This window comes from Pleurodeles waltl, chromosome 10, assembly GCF_031143425.1.
Source record: "Pleurodeles waltl isolate 20211129_DDA chromosome 10, aPleWal1.hap1.20221129, whole genome shotgun sequence".
Classification (NCBI taxonomy): domain Eukaryota; kingdom Metazoa; phylum Chordata; class Amphibia; order Caudata; family Salamandridae; genus Pleurodeles; species Pleurodeles waltl.
Genome location: NC_090449.1, coordinates 138266385 through 138283363, shown reverse-complemented (window position 1 = coordinate 138283363; position 16979 = coordinate 138266385).

The window sequence follows — 16979 nt, the reverse complement described above, 5'->3', positions numbered from 1 at the left end:
TCACGATGAGCGTGAAGGAGAGACACAAAAAGAAAAATAAGTTTGCTCGCAGTCAAACGTAATGGCAATCGTGCAATTATCCATGTTAACAGGGCAGAATGCAAGGCGTAACAAAACTGCCCCAAGGAGTGACAAACATAAAGCATTTATCAATTATAAGGATTTTTGAAAGGCAAGCCCACCAACGAGTGAAAGTAATGGGCGTGAGGTGGGTGTAGTTTAAAAGCCCACAATACTTACAACAAGTCAAAGCGCTTCCGCACTTGATCTAAAAATGTAAACCTATTCTTTACACTAGCCGTTATCTTTTGATTTTTTATATTTAGTTGTGAAAGGTTAGCTGATCTCTATAGCTACACGCACGAAACTCCTCATTTTATTAGGATAGTCGAGGCAAGATTTTTTTTTTACGCTCTACCCCCGAAAGCAGCATAACACCTTATTTCCTATGTCATAAAAAAACAACAAAAAAAAGCTTCAACATGTGACTAGATCATCAAGTTTGGGCTCCAAGCAATACAACTTCTCTTATCCCTTCATCCAGCTTCTTGCTTCCAATGATCCTGAGGCCACCAATCCTGCAATGAATAGAAACAAATCCAATTCTTTTTCCATAATCATTCCTCTAAAATGTCCTTACCATTTAGATCTTTTTAAAATCCAACCATAAAAAAGTCTACCGACCAAAAAGATGGGATAGAATGCGGAATATCGAATTGCCAGGATGCTATAGCTAAAATATCGGGGATCAACATATTGTAGAGGTAAGTTCATATAGGTATTATAGATTTACTGATCCTAACTCCACCTCTATGTACCTTGCTGTATATATCTCATAAAGGTTGGTCGATTAGAAGTTAAATATAGTAAACCTACACTTTCGTATATGTACATACTTGTTGAAATTTTGATTTTAGATATTTAGATTATGATATACTTGTAATTCGAAATATCCTATTTAGTATTTCATACCTCCAACACAAAATGGAAATAAGCAAAATAGATTACACCAAAATTACACTAAACACCCAATTTAGTATAAACATAGAATAAACATTCATTGAGAGTGAGAAAATCATAGAGGTTTGGATAATATTCACCGCCATTGTACTTAATAATCAGGACTTTCCTTAATGTTATATAAGAAAATGTGGATTCTGTGTCAGTATTGGAGGCAGACATTTGGCTTTTTTAATGCTTTTTCAACTATATTAAATGTAACTGCCTAATGAAACTAAAGAAAAAAAATCTCACACATTGAATAACCAGACTAGTTTGTTTTGCTAAGAATATTGTTCAATATATCACAAAACACAAACACTTTAGATTCCATAGACCAGTGGTTCCCAACCTGTGGTCCAGGGACCCCTGGGGGTCTGCGAAGCCTTCTCAGGGGGTCCGCGAGGGCCTAGAAAATTTTAAAATATTAACAAATATTGACAAATTAGGTCCCCAGCTTCCACTAATAACTTAGGCGGGGGTCCCCGGATTCCAATGATGATTCAGTGGGGGCCCCTGGATTCCATTAATGTTAAAGTGGAGGTCCACAGAAATCAAAAGGTTGGGAACCACTGCCATAGACCATAGAACGAAGAAGGCTCAAAACCGAAAGTATCTGTACCCACGTGCGCATCACCAGTCTTATTAACACGGCTAAAGTGGATGATGGTTACAAATCAATGTTTCTGACTCAATGCTATGAACTAGTAAACCATATAGCAACAAATGGCACAGAATGCAGGCTGGTCAGAAAGAAAAGGTTAGGAAATAGTTCTTTTTATGTACAGCACCCTAACACCTTTCTAGTCCATTCATCCAATAATAAAAATAAATAAATATCTTTGTTTAATTTATGTTTTGTTGTTCATTGTCAAAGACGTTTTAGACAGTTGCAAACTTAGGGGGCCTATATTTAACTTCATTATTGTAAATGTTTCCCATTACTCTTTTGTTTTCAAAAGTTTTTTCCCTTAAAATGTGTGCAATTATCAGTGCAAAGGAAAAGTGAAAGATGGGTGCATAATTCTGTATTGTGACATATGATAGCAATGGTAGTGTATCCACGTTTTTGACATTTTACTCCAGTATTTAATTAGTCGCAGTTGCTGGTGGTTGGCACCAGCACCCATTCTCAGGCACCAACGCTCATTTTTGGGAACCAAGACTTACTTTTCATCATTAGACTTGGACCTCGAGAAATAAAAGGCAGACAAGGGAGAGGAAAGGGATAGAGTTTACAATGAAAACAGTATAAAAGGCAATCAAGACTGGGAAGCCTTGGTATTCAACGGGTCAGCAATGGGCTGTTCAGAGAACCACTGAACCCCTGCATCTATTTATAAAAAAAATAAATGAGCACTGAATTAGCTTTTGCCATCTTACACGCACATGAACCACAATCAGAAGATGGAGTTGTGAAAGATGAAGGGCGTGAAGAATCTTCTGTAGAAAAGGACTTTGTGTTCACAGGACACATGTCCTAGAACCACATAAGGAGGATATAGTAGCAAACCATGATGAAACACATTTTCCTCACAGGACAGTGCAGAAAATGATGAGTAATTAGTTTTATTCACAACAACAAAGTTTCATTACAGCATCCCACTACCGTGATAATTGCCCTGACAAAAGATCCTGCCACATATGTATATTTGCTAGCCAGGCTCCCATCCTTGAGGTTCAGTAGTTGCTTTTGATGATCCTATAGACAATGGACTGAAGAAGGAAGTTCCTTACAAAGGGGAGGTATCTATAAAAATCCGTCTGAAACCTATCCACTGTGGAGCTGAGTCATCTATGCCAATTGTAGCAAGGGTCTGCAAAAGGCCTCCTAACTGTAGTGGTGAGGGAAAGGCTCTGTTCATTTAGGAATGATTCTGAAGGGCCACATGAAGCTCTGCACACCTTCTCCATCCTCATGATGGACTCAAATCTTAGCTGATCCGAACATTGCATAGAACTAGCACTCCAGGCCTGTGAATACTGAAATGCTTGAAAGATTTGTCTTTACCAGAACCAAACCGGATCTAGTCCAAGAGTTCATCTTGGCATGCTTTGAATAAACTGTCTAACCATTCTATGGAATCTTTTGTGTTTCAACATCAGGGGTCAATCTTATAAGAAATCTTCCCAACAATTGAAGCCAAGCAATGCATACATTCTTTCCTGAAGTTGATCCATCAGTTTACTCAAACTCTTATGAAACTCAGTACTTTAGGGTATGGAGTCACTCTGCAGTTTACAATGAAAATCATCTTAGCTGAATATTGCTTCGTCTAGAACTGGCACTTACTCTTGATAATCAAGGTCAGCACCCCATTATTCAGAGGAAACCTTCTGTGTATTGGTTCTTATAGAAAGGTTACAGCATCTTGAACTTTCCATATTTAGCCATCAGAATCATCATCAGCGGTATATGTGAACTATCCTTGACAACAACCTTTCCTCATCAGAGGTTCTCTCATTGTCCCACACCCTCTTGAGGTCTGTGGTGGGATACATTACACTATTGAACCTTCCTAATGACTATTTCCTTTCTTACTCAAAACTCTGCAGAGCCTTTCAAAAGTATCTAAACCTTCCTACAGCACATCAATCATTTTCATTTTAGAGTAATTCTGCAGTCTGCCTTTTTCATCCTCAGAGTGTTTAGGCAATTTTGCATCCTCTCTGGTCTTGAACATCCTCAGAAAATATGCCAACTCATTTTATATTCTCCGCCATTTCACTTTTCCCTTTATGGATCAAGGTGGCCTTCAACATATTGTACATGTAATGGCTTCAGAACTGTAAATGTGACCTTGTGGCTCAATCAATATACCACGTTCCCTAGAATTCTCCTACAATTATCCTTGAATTACAGATAAGCATGAGCTTTCCAATGAGCATGAACACTACCCAAGTCTGACATGATGCATTCCCTTTTAAAAAGCAGCACCCTTGTTTATCCCAGGCTACTTGAAAGAGCCTTCTGTTCCCTTGGATTCTCTACTCTGACCCACTCATCTTCTTACAAAGATGTCTAACCTGTAAGCAGCATGAAAAAAGGATAGGAACATACAACCATCACTGTAGAAGGAGCTACCACTAGTGACAGACTGCTCCAGGAACAGTGGGTAAGCTGTGTCCATGTCCACCTGACAGGCTCTATGGTCCAATAATGTACACAGCCACACATTCAGCAAAAGTTGATGAACCTCCAAGTGGTAGATGTAGGTGATCGAGGAAGAAAATCCATGATTTGCATGTACACGTGTGGCAGCTGAAACTGCGATGTGGCCCTCATCTGGCAAAACAAGCTGCAGAAACATTGACCACTGTTATAGTCCAAGTCATCCAGTGATCTGTCATCAACATTTTACTAAATCACTCACCTAGAAGATTGCTTCTGATGAACCTTTACCTGTATGTAAAGGTCTTCTTCCACTGAACATAGCTAAAAAACTAGGCCAACAGAGTCCTTGTTGGGTCGATATTCTGTCCACAAGAACGTCACAGCCTCTAGTGGCAACATACATTAGTCACAGTTGGGAGAGCAACCAATGTTTACAATACAGTGGCAATACTTGCAGAAAGACTTGCTTGGCTGCTTTATGGAGTTCATTACCACTCCATTCCCCAATAACAGGAAGACTTTTCTTTTTAGAAAAGTGCATAGAGCATTGCACTTACCCTCTGAATACTCTGAACAGCAACAGAAGTAGTTACATGTTGGGAACAATGAGTCTATGTGGTGATGTATCTTTTTTTCTCTTTGCCCTTTTTCTTGGATTCATAGGAAATGTGTTGTCTGTGTTTGTTACTGTCTACCATTAGTAGCAAAGCAGTTTTCAGACCTAAGAGACTTCATTGCCGTATCCAGTACAACTTCAGACCCATTGCGCATCAAATAATCATATAAAATTATAAATATAATAATTTTAAATGATCTTACAACAATGTAAATATGGGTTCAAAGTCTTGACTCAGAAGTGAAAAAGTACGTAAAAACAAAGTAACAAAATATATTCATTCCTACAAAAGGCCTAACTGCCATTGACCAAAAGATTAATTCCAAAGATTTTGAGATGCAAAACGTCCTTTGAGACATAGGCGGTCATTATGAACATGGCGGGAAAGACCGCCGACCGCTGTGTCGGCGATGAACAGAATCCCGCCGTTGGCGGCGAATGGAAACCCACCATATAATGAACCAAAAACCCAACCCCGCCAAAAATTCCCAGACCACCACTCCCCGCCAGGACTCTTTTGGTGGGAATCCCGGCCCACCCCACCCCACCCCGCCACCGCCAAGAACACCCACATCCCGCCCTCCAAATAATGATACACAAATCACCTCGGTGGACAGTGGAAGCCAGACGACCATTGGTGGCTGCGACTGCCACGGGCGGCAAGTGGACTCAACAGCAACAAGTGCACACATTGTACAGGTGTATCACCCACACTCCTGACACACATCCAGGACCCCATAAAACACCCCCAGACACACCCCACAATCTCTTGCAACAAAACCAGGACCAGAAAACGTAGAGCACCAGAGCCAGACAGCGAACACCAGCATACAGGAGGCGCATATCGACCCACAGAGGAGCACCCTTACCCCGTCCCCAGTCCCGACGCCATCCACCACACTCACCATGTCCCCCCAAAAAATCCACACTTCACCGAAAGGGAGCTAAGGACCATGGTGGACGAGATCCTGAAGGTGGAGCCACAAATATTCGGGGCCGAGGTGCAGCACACACCAATCGCGTGGAAATTGGAGCTGTGGCAGACCATTGTCAACAGGGTGAATGCAGTGGGACACCATCCACGCACCAGGGACGACATCCGGAAGAGATGGAACGACCTGCGGGGGAAGGTCAGGGCCATGGCATCTAGGCACCACATCTCAGTGCAGAAGACTGGGGGAGGACCGCCACCAACACAACCGACTACACCGACTGGGAGGAGAAGGTCCTCGCCATCCTGAACCCAGAGGGACTCACTGGACTCACTGGAGGAATGGACTTTGGTAAGCCATCTACAATTACCTCATATACAACACATCTGCAATGCATGCACCACCCCACCCCACCCACACCCACCTGGACCTACACCCCACCCAGCCATTACCCACCACATGCACCACCTGGCATCACATACAACCCACTAACATGCCCACATCACTCCCGCTGTGCACAGCAACCCATCCCTGCAAGTACCCACAATGGAATAATACCCCCCACCACAATGCAACCCCACCACTGCCACTAAATGCAATGTCAACCTCACAAAGGCACCCTGGAAGGACACTGAAATTAACACCAGCACAAAATAGCACAGTCCTGTACACCTCCAACCTACATGCAGGCCAGGGGAGGCGTACCCACACCAGTGTACTCAGGGCACAGACTGGTGGAACACAGCTACAGAGGCCACAGTCTCCCACTCCCAACATGCAGGAAGGCGAGGGCCCCAGCACAAGTGGCACTGCCGGACCTGTGCAGGGGACACAGGTACAGGGGGCTAGGGCTAGTTCAAGTGTCCCAGTGGGTCATGGGGGAGGCCACCGGATGGATGCAGCAGCCCAGGACGTTATTGCAGAGGTATTGTGGGCCTACCAACATACCCAAGACAGGTTGGCACAGAATGTGTCCACCCTGGTGCAAAGTCAGAGGATGCAGCAGGAACAACACCAACAGGCCATGGAGCAGAGGAAAGAGCACAATGCCACAATGGCCACCATTGCTGGAGCACTGCTGCAGTTGGTAAAAAACAGTCTGACACCCCCACCGGACAAGAGGCCCCCACAACAGCCCAGGACAACCCAAGCAGCAGAAACATCACAGGAAATACCCTCCCAGGAAACCCAAGGGCCAACCATGCCACCCCATGAAGCTCCACAGCAGGCACCCAAACATAGTCTTAGGCCAAGATATGGCACTGGAAACCCAGCTAAGAACAAGGCTCCCTCCAACAATTGACACTGCTACTAATGCAAAGCAACCATCCCACCCATTCACCAACACTTAGCTGAGGGCAAATTGAAGTACTGTTCTACAAAATGGACCCATCTAAAACATCCAACAGGGCTGCCACCAAGTTGGTTTTGAGGACACCCAACCCTTACGACTCCCATCACTGTATATAGCACAATTCACTCAATTCTACCAATAAAACACATTTCACACCAGTAATACTGTCCCCTGTCTTCAATGGTGAACAAAGTGGAGTATGGATGCAAGTGGCAGAGAACAACTTTATTGTCAATTTGTGCTTGATGGTGGTACTGTGTGCCCAAATTTTAGCAAGGATTGAATGCATATATTTGTTGTCAGTACCATGCAGAAGTGATCCATGTATGGCCTATCATGATCAATCCCCCCTATATGAAAGAGCACACTGACAGTATTGGTCACTAACCCCAATGATAGGCTTAAGTCCCACACAGTTATTGGAAGTAGAGTTGTATCAGTTGGTTCCTGGAATGGACATCTTCCCCTTCCTCATCCTCACCATCACTCTCCTCACCTCTCTGAGGTAGCTGATCAGGACCTATAGCACCCTCCACCTCCAAAAGGGGGATAGAATGTCTCACTGCCACTTTGTGCAGCATGCAGCAGGCCACCACTATTCTACACACCTTATCAGGCCCATAGGCTAGGGAACCCCCAGAGATACGTAGACACTGGAATCTAGCCTTCAGGAGACCTATAGTATGTTCTATGACCCTCCTAGTATGTCCATGGGCCTCATTGTATTTCCTCTCTGCATCCGTCCTGGGATTCCTCATTGGTGTCAGGAGCCAACGCAAGTTTGGATAGCCAGAATCACCTACAAAATGGTTCAATACAGAGTCGTCATTGTAATGTCCCTTAGTCAGACAGGCTGTTTTTCTGCAATGTGTCAGTTAGTGACAGGCAAACTTACCTATGATCCACCCCCTGTCCTCTTGTAGTTGTTCCATCTTCTGTGGCACACTACTGTTCCTCAACACAAATGAATCATGGACTGAACCCAGAACATGGCATTTACATGGGAAATGTACTGGTCTGCAGTGCACACCAATTGGATGTTCATGGAGTGAAAGTTCTTCCTGTTTCTGTACACCTGTTCACTCTCTCTCCGGGGGATGATAGCTATGTGTGTGCCATTGATGGCACCTATGACATGGGGAATGTTTGCAAAGGCATAGAAGTCAGACTTGATGGCAGGGCAGTACTTTGGGGAAATCGCACATAGGATTGCAGATGTTGTACAAAAGCATTCAGAAATCTTGTCAGTACATGGCTGAACATTGGCTGTGAGAAGCCAGCACCCATGCCCACTGTTACTTGAAAAGAGCCTGTGGCCAGGAAATGGAGTGCGGAGAGCACCTGCACCTTAGTTGGAATGGCATGCTGATTACGATTTCCCGGAATTAGTGCAGGATCCAGTAATTCACAAAGGTACTGAATAGTTGCACTTGTGAGTCTGTAAGTGATTATGATCCGGCGCTCCACCATGGTCCCCATATCCACAAGTGGTCTGTACACCGATGGTGCCCTTCCTCGCCACAAGGATCGGTACCTATGAGTGGTTACAAAAATGAGTGATGTACACACATACATAGGCACAGAGTGCAACATTTCTGCACTGCATTGTTCACTGTAGTGTCTCTACAATAACTGTACCTGACAGATATACAGGTACATCACTATGAGGGAACAGAGTAATTCATGTGTGCTACTATACGGAATGGATAGAGGCCTAGGTGCTTCATGTGGCTAGTGGGGCCTGGATTGTGAGTAGTAGGAATTACAAGATGCATAGGTGATGGAAAAATGTCTGCCCACTGTAGATCTGCACCTTCGTTATGGAAGTAACCTCATACCACTGGCCGTTGCCATCACAGCGTAAGGTGGTGTTGACCGCTGTTCGCACCCTCATTGGCTAACATGGATGTCAATGGGGAATCCTGGCGTATCATGATCGCTGCCAGTGGTGATGGTGCATACCGCTGCGGAACTTACGCGCGTTCGTCATCGTTTGATCACTTGACTCCCTGATCTTGTGTGGACAGGTACTCCACTCTGTGTACTGCTGTGGCCTGCCTCTGGCTATGAATGTGCCACGTGGTGCAGGTGAAAGGGCCCTGGCCTTTACCCAGGAAGAACTGGAGAAGCTAGTGGACGGGGTCCTGCTCCTGTACGGCAAACTCTATGGACGGCCAGAGGTACAGGTGAGTCTGGGTTTGGGGGGCACTGTGTGTGTAATGGATGGTGAGGATTGCACATATGTGTGCTCCTCTGAGCCTGCATGGGCCATGGTGCATGGAATGCTGCGTGCGACTGTCCTGTATGTCTGAGAGTACTGTCAGTCCTATGTTGGCCAATTTGCCAGCTGTTCCCATTGTGCAGGTGCCTGACCTCTGTGTTCCATTTCTGTGTCGCCCTTCTAGGTCAGCGCCCACCAGAAGAGGGCACATTGGCATGACATCGCCAAGGAGGTGCAGACCCTGGGGGTCTACAGCCATCCAGGGGCTAGCATCAGAAGTGCAGCAGAACAATGCCTATCTGGATGCCATTCACGGTGCCGTGTCTGCCCTACAGAGATCTTTTCAGGCTCTGGCCTCCTCTCAGACGGCAGCCAGTTTCCCTGGCCATTCCGTCCCCCCTCCAACCTCCTCTACCCCTTCCAGCACCCCCCTCCCTTCACCCATCCAAAGCACACAATCAGACCCGCTGACAGGCACATCAACATACAAGAAGCACACTTCAAAACACAAGTACCACACCTCCCACCACAAGCATTCACACAGCCAACAGACACCTGCACACACAACAACGTCCACTTCCCCCAATGTGCCCACCTCTTCCGCCTCCCTGTCTGTCCCCTCTACAGCCACACCCTCATGCACTGCACCTTCACTCACTGTTACTGCTCCTCTTCCTGCACTCACCACAATAGCAGACAGCTATACATGCACCCCATACACCACACCTGCACTCACCACCTCTAATGTAGTTGACACATGCAGCACACTCACCAGACTTGCAGACACCCACCCAACATACATCCACACTAGTTGTATGTCTTCTCCCACTGTGTCCACCCCCCACCTCCCAAGACACACAAACACACCAAGACACCCACCCATCAGACATCCACCACACCACAGCATACTGAGCAGTCACCTGCACCCACTTAACGCACACCTACACCCAAGTCCCTCTGCCTCCACTCCCAGGCCCTCATCCACGCCCACCCCAATTGCTCCGAAAAAACTTTATCTCTCCCGTGCTGACCTCCTCCAACCCACTGGCCCACCCCGTCCTGTCCCCAAACGTGCCCACCTCCTTGCCCTTTCCGCTCCTTCAACATCACAGCCCACCCCGGCGAAGCCTTCCCATTCATGTGCCCCTTCCCCGGTGAAGAAGAAGGCCCGGTCAGAGCCTAGGCCATCCAGCTCCACCCGAGCCAAACAGCCCCCACCCCCTTCAAAGGAGAAGCCCACCCCCTCCACCCTCCACAAGAAAGTCAAAGTCCCACCCCCGTCGAAAATCCCCACCCCCACTCCCCCGCCCCACTTCCTTGAGGTGCCTGGATCCCCACATGGTGCCCCGTTATGTGGAGTACCCAGCACTTGTGGGAGTCAGGTGTGACCCGTTGTGGCCCATGATATTCTGGATTTTAAGGACTGGCCATTGGCCCTGTTTGCACTGTTTGCCTCAGTGAGCTTGTGAATAAAGTTTCTGTGTGGCCTGTGTTTGGGCTGCACGCAGCTACACCCTGGTGTTTGTTTAGATTTTTTATGGGTGTGGGGCTATTGTATATACTATAATCAAGTTGCATTAGTCTTCGGTCAGGTACGTGCCTCTTGGTGTGGGGTGTATGACTTGTGCTGCTGGGAAGGGTTGGGGGCGTTGCTGAGTGGGTGGAGTGGGTGGGTATGTAAATGTGCCCTTTCCTCCCTTGTGTTGTAGGTTGCGGTACTTACCGTCATCGTCTTCGTCGGTGGTCCCGGTCATGTAGGTATATGGCAAGGAGCAGGGCTGGCATGATCTGCAGCTCTCTGTCCATGACTGCCGCTGCACGTTCTGTGGAACTCCGGTGAGTGTTTCCTTATATTTGGTTCATTTCTGCCTGCCTTTGTGTGGCGGTGGTTCCCGCCCTGGAACTGGCAACGGAATGGTGGTTCATAATTTGATGGGCGGGTTGGGCCTTTCCGACGGCCTGTGGGCGGACTCTGCCATCGTCCGCGAGACTCCTTTCCTGGCAGTGGGTGGTTCGCGGGATGCGTGTGTTTCGTGTGGATCATTATTTTGCGGTCTGGACCGCTCCTCTGTTGGCGGTTTCTACCGCCACCTCCGGCGTAGCAGAACGGACCGCCATGTTCGTAATGAGGGCCATAGTGCCTGATTACGACCTTCGCGGATGGGATACTACATCACAAACGTGAAGGATATCCGGCCTGCCGTTTTACAATTTCCATAGGATATAATTGAGCTTGTTATACAGCAGATAGAATATCCATCACATTTGTGGCAGAGTATCACATTTGCCAAGGTCGTAATCAGGCTCAGAGTGTTTTTAATTTCCTCCTACACCTAACCATACGGCTTTGCCTGCCCCCGATATGCCTAGGATTGCCAGAGGAATGTCAGGGGCAAACGGACCACGTTTCCTCTGGCTTACATTTAGTGCCTTGATTAAGAGTGCCCAGTGTTAGATGTGACAATTATTGTATCTGTTAAAATGTAACACTGACATGTTCAGAATTTGTTGGGTGCGATAATTACCACCTATCAGACATGTTGCTTTCATAAATGGGATATGACATGCAAGTTTGTGTGCCTACGGCACCAAAATCCGCATACTCCTGTACTTACCAAGTCATTTTGGCCCAAGAAAGTGGTTTTACAAGGTATGTGTGCTTGTTCTAAAAAAAAAACCTCGACAAAAGGAAGTGGCTGTGGTGAACCAAGGACGATTGGCCCCCATGAAAGCAAGCAAAGTGAGCTGTCTTTCTCCTGGATGCACAGAAAAAGACAGCCATGACTAAGATACTGTGGGCCTCTCATCACTGGGCTGCAGTTCCACCGCACCAGCTGCACTAATGATATATTTGCCTCTGAAAGCCACTTCGAGGATCGAATTGTGACTACATGTCTTCAGAGTTCAATATGGGAGGCAGGTATTCGTTTTTGGTTGATCCTAGTAAACAGTGCAAGCTGTTTGATTGTGACAGACATATTGTGGGCTTGTAAAGAACATTAAAGTGTTTAGAGCCATTGCTTACTATTGGTTGGCATTCTTGTCACACTCATTTGGCTGCTAATGATAAGTTGGCCTTTTTGGTTAATCTTGTCTTTGTAACTCCATGGTCCGTAGTTTCTTTACCATCTCTTTGCCTGCCTGCCTGCCTTCTGTGCATCCTCTGCTCGCTTTTAGGAACTACGTATTTCTTTCTGTTTAAACACTCCATGAGAGTGCATGCGTTTTCCAGCTTACTCCCTTATGTGCTTTTCTTCCACTCGCGTTCTCTGCCCGTGTGCAGCTCCCCACATACCCACACCTGCATTGTTCTCATTTGCCAATGTGCTTCTGCCCCCCCTATGACGTTGCGCTCTTTTTCCTGTATTCATTCCGTCTTATTGCCTCTTCCTCCGCCCACTGTGTTGCTTCTCTTCTCGCCTGCCAGAGCACTACTTTTTAGGGTCCAGCCTGCAACTGCATGCACTAGCCCATGCGTCTCGCTTGCGTGTCTCTGCTGTGTTCAGTTCAGGACATGGAGCCTGCCTGTCACTCACCATGTGTTGGTTTGGATGCCACTCTTCTTTACAGCCTCGTAATTTGTCAAGGCACGCCTGGCATCACTTCAGTTTGTCTGTGTGGAGCAGGGATCAAGCACTAATTGACGCAACTTAATTAGTGCCCATCCGCTGCTCCCAATGTGATTGAGGTACTATTTGTTCTTTTTAACTTCTAGTGCCCCACAAACAGAAGGCTTGTGACTGGCAAAACCTTCCCCAGCAGGCACAAAATTGCCAAGTATTATTTTTTAAAGCTAACTATTTTATTTTGCTAAGTCGTCTTTTCTCAGTTTCTTCTCATGTTTTCTTTTGTTTTTGCTTGTGGGCCCTGTTGTCAAAAGATGACAATTAACTTGTTTGAAATATGCAAGACCTATTGCATTGCAAATGCTTGTTTATTTACTGATCCATTTTGGATCAGTGAATAAAAAAAGTGTCCTTCTGTAGGAGCGTATATGCCCGTTGAAATCAAAATTACACAGTGGCTGCATCATTGTTTTTTTTTTAGCCACGCTACATAGCAGCTGTGAAGCGGTACAGCATAGCTAAAATACATTAGCAAAGCCAATAGGTCTTACAGGCAAGACCAATTCGCTTTGCCAATGCTTGTTTTACTTGGTAAAAAAAAATTTACTTCACATTTTTTGGGAATAACTGATAAACAAAACATGGGATTTGGGAAGAACATCCGGGGAACTTGGCATGTAAACAAATCGATTAGCACCCAGGCATATATAGAGGTACAGCATTGCGCAAATGTGCACTATTCATAAAGAATGTGCAGGTGGAAGCCATAAAATTGCTAGGACAATATTACCCATTCCTGCAGATATGCATGGATTTAGTGACAGCTCTCATGTATAGAAGTACACACTTTGTAACCCAAATAAATTGTGAAACACAGACACAAGCTGAGATTTTAGATAAGTCGAAAGTTAACGCACCCACATAATTTAAAATGCTCTTATCTCTAGAGGATGGAGAAGAAACGTGCAAATTAAAAACAGCTCAAAGTGCAATCCACAATTTCACACCATCTCGACAGAAGTGCATATCTCACAACTTGTTCAATGAAGAGTCATACATGTGTGAAGAAGGTAAACAAGCTGCCATAAATATTATTGTAGCGGTCTCCAAATGGACCCCGCTTCACATCCCTGCGCAAATAATCACGGAAATTCAAAGCTAATGAAACCTTATAATGGAGCTTCTTTTGTAAGTCACACCTCAATCGGCTAGTTCACAGTTTCAAAATGGGATACAGAAGTATTTGAGAAAATGGTATTACTATATATAAATATGCATTCATGTTTTTAAATAACTATCATTTTAAGTTTGAAAGCTATGAATATAATAGAGTTAGGATTCAAATGCAAGGATTTATAGATAATTCTGTGCAAGGCAAATATTTTATGAAGGATGTTCATTTTAGAAGTTATGTGGCATATCAGATGCTAATGATTGAAAGAATGGTGAAATGTAGGTGATGTAAAACATGTGAAATGTTTGCTGCCTTTCCACAAACACCAGCATTGTGAGGAAGGAGCTGGGAATCAGCTGATGTGGACAGGACACATTTTAGGGTTGCTCTTGTGCATAAATACATGTTGGTTCCTCCCTTCTTCAAATGTCATGTATTTGTTGGATATCAAGATAGGCTTCTACTCCTTATCGCCTTGTCCTTCAAAGACTGGCATCATTTACTAGACCCTCCACTTTCACAAACCCTTTATATTTGAGTGATAAACGGAGAGCGCAATTGATTTATATCCATTGAAACGCCATGGTCAAAATGGCAGAGAAGCATGATCAGGCTTTCTTGCTTTCACAAACATTGTCCATGGGATATGTGACCCGCACCCATCAGACCTGCGCCACCTTTCCTGGTACTTGGGGAAACTTTAAAGCCAATCATATAAACAGACATTTTATGAAGTACCACCAACATCATAAATCCACTCACTATAGCATTCTGGCCTACTAATAACGGCCAGAGAGGTTGAAAGGCTTCTAACCTGAGTTATTGGCCCGAGCCACAGGCAAGTCACATTTTAGGGGTCGGGCATTGGCCCTGATCTATGGTCTTGGTACTAATCCATGCTTAGGGTAGTGACCTCATGGCAGCCCAAGGCAGAACACAAGTAACTGGGCATAATCAACTGGGTCATAGTTGTTTGAGCGTGTCAGGTAGTCTATCAGCGTGTAGGCAAGTCTAGTCCAGCTACCCCCCTGTTCATAACAATGCAAACCTTCTCCATAGTCCTTCAAGTCTAACACCATCTTTTGTGGGGGGGCAGTCAATAGTCCAATCGTCATCTGGGTGGGGTATAGCTTTTTTGGGATATCAAGGTGAATACATTTTCCTAGCTCACAGAGCGGGCTTATAGCTTCAGCATATCGATTTCTGGTTCTCATACAGCGACTCTGGAACTAGTGTAGTACTTGATTTGTTGGGTGATCCAATTTATTGCATCTTTCTTACAGGAGTAAGATGTAAATTTGGTTATCGTTATTCCTAGTTTCATACCAATAAAAAAAACAATACTAGATGAGATCAAATCTCTGCTCCATTTATTTCCGGTAACCACGACTTTCACAACTTAATAGCATTTTTCCCGAGTTGAAAACAGTATTTCTCCCTCGTATGCTTGGAAAAAAAACAACAATATTTTCTTTGAAATGGCCACCTGTAGTGCACCTTTGAACCCCTCCTCCCAGAGCCAGTGCCCTGCTTCTTTGAGTGTTAATGGCAGACCCCGCATGGCTCTGTGGCATCCTCAGCAGAGCCCAACAGAGGAGCAATTAAGCAGAGTGTGAGCTGAGCTCGGTTGGTGGTGTGAGGTTTAACAGATGCTCGGGCACTAGTTCAGACAGAGCTGATAACATTCATGATCATTGAACATGGTTAATATTGAACTGGTGTAGCCTTGTTCCTTCTGCTGTCAGGCGACGATCATTACTGGAAGTTAGGGAGGCTGGGGGGCTGCCCATGGAACAGTGCCACAGAGCTTTAACTGACAACAGCCATGGCTCTGGCCTTCTGAAAAAGCTCTCATTTCTACCGAGGCAATTACTGTACTGATAGGAGAACAGCAATTAGGGCCATATGTACGAACACGTATTCCCATAGACACAGAATGGGCAAAACTGCTTGCTACATCTGGCCCTGTTTCTTAGGCAGAGGAGGAGGTGCGAGTAGTGGTTTCCACAAAAACCCACCACCTTGCACATAAATTGTGGTTGCCTTTTATTTCAGTTTATACAACAAATACAGGGCCTGATGCAGAAAGTTTATTTGCATGCTCAAAGCCTGTGGTTCGCACAGACACCAGCTTCACTGGTGCAAAAATTCAGTGCATCAAGGATATGGATATGGACGTGTGTTTCTGAGTCACAAAGTACACTTTGCAACCAATTGTGAATTGCAAAAAGGCGGGGGGCATGGAACGTTGTCCTCCTTCCTCATTGCCATTTGTAATTAAATGTATAGATTGTTTGTGACCACCACTCTGGCGCATATCATTGCTCTGATACCAACACCCTAAACGTAATTGTTTCTGTGGGACAACATCCATCATACATGGGCATTTAACTTTGGTGGGAGGAGATACACGGACAGTAGAATGGCATAAACCCCTTCCTCCAGTGTCAATAACTGAATGTCAACTTTTTTTTTAAGTTGTCCCTGACGGCTTTTGAAGGAAATGAGCTCTTAAAAATTGTTAATATTGGCTGAAGGAAGATAATGTCCTTTGCAGACCTCCATCCCTGCATTTGCAGACATCCATAGAGCCACACATGACTCTTACTTCTTGCAAACTAGTGAGGCAGGAGATTTTGCACCTGTGATGGAACACTTCATGAGTTAGAGTGCAAAACAAGGGTCAGTTTTCAAACCAGTCGGTGTCCAAAAAAGTGATGGGTTTGTGACCTGACCTTAAGAGAGCAGGCTTTAGTCACGTGTGGACAGTTCATGGGGAAGTGATGAAAAGGTGGATTTCAGGGTACGTGCCAATCTCAACACTGACTTTCTGATTGTGATTCTTGTGGTCAATGACAGGATGGACAAAAATGGACCAAGGCATGAAAGTTTTGTAATTTGCAGGCTGCACTTCCACTTGCGCTGGTTGAGGCACACTCACACACAATGTTTGATGCAATCTGTTTTCATCTCAATGGGGGTTTGTTCATTGTTGGTTATTC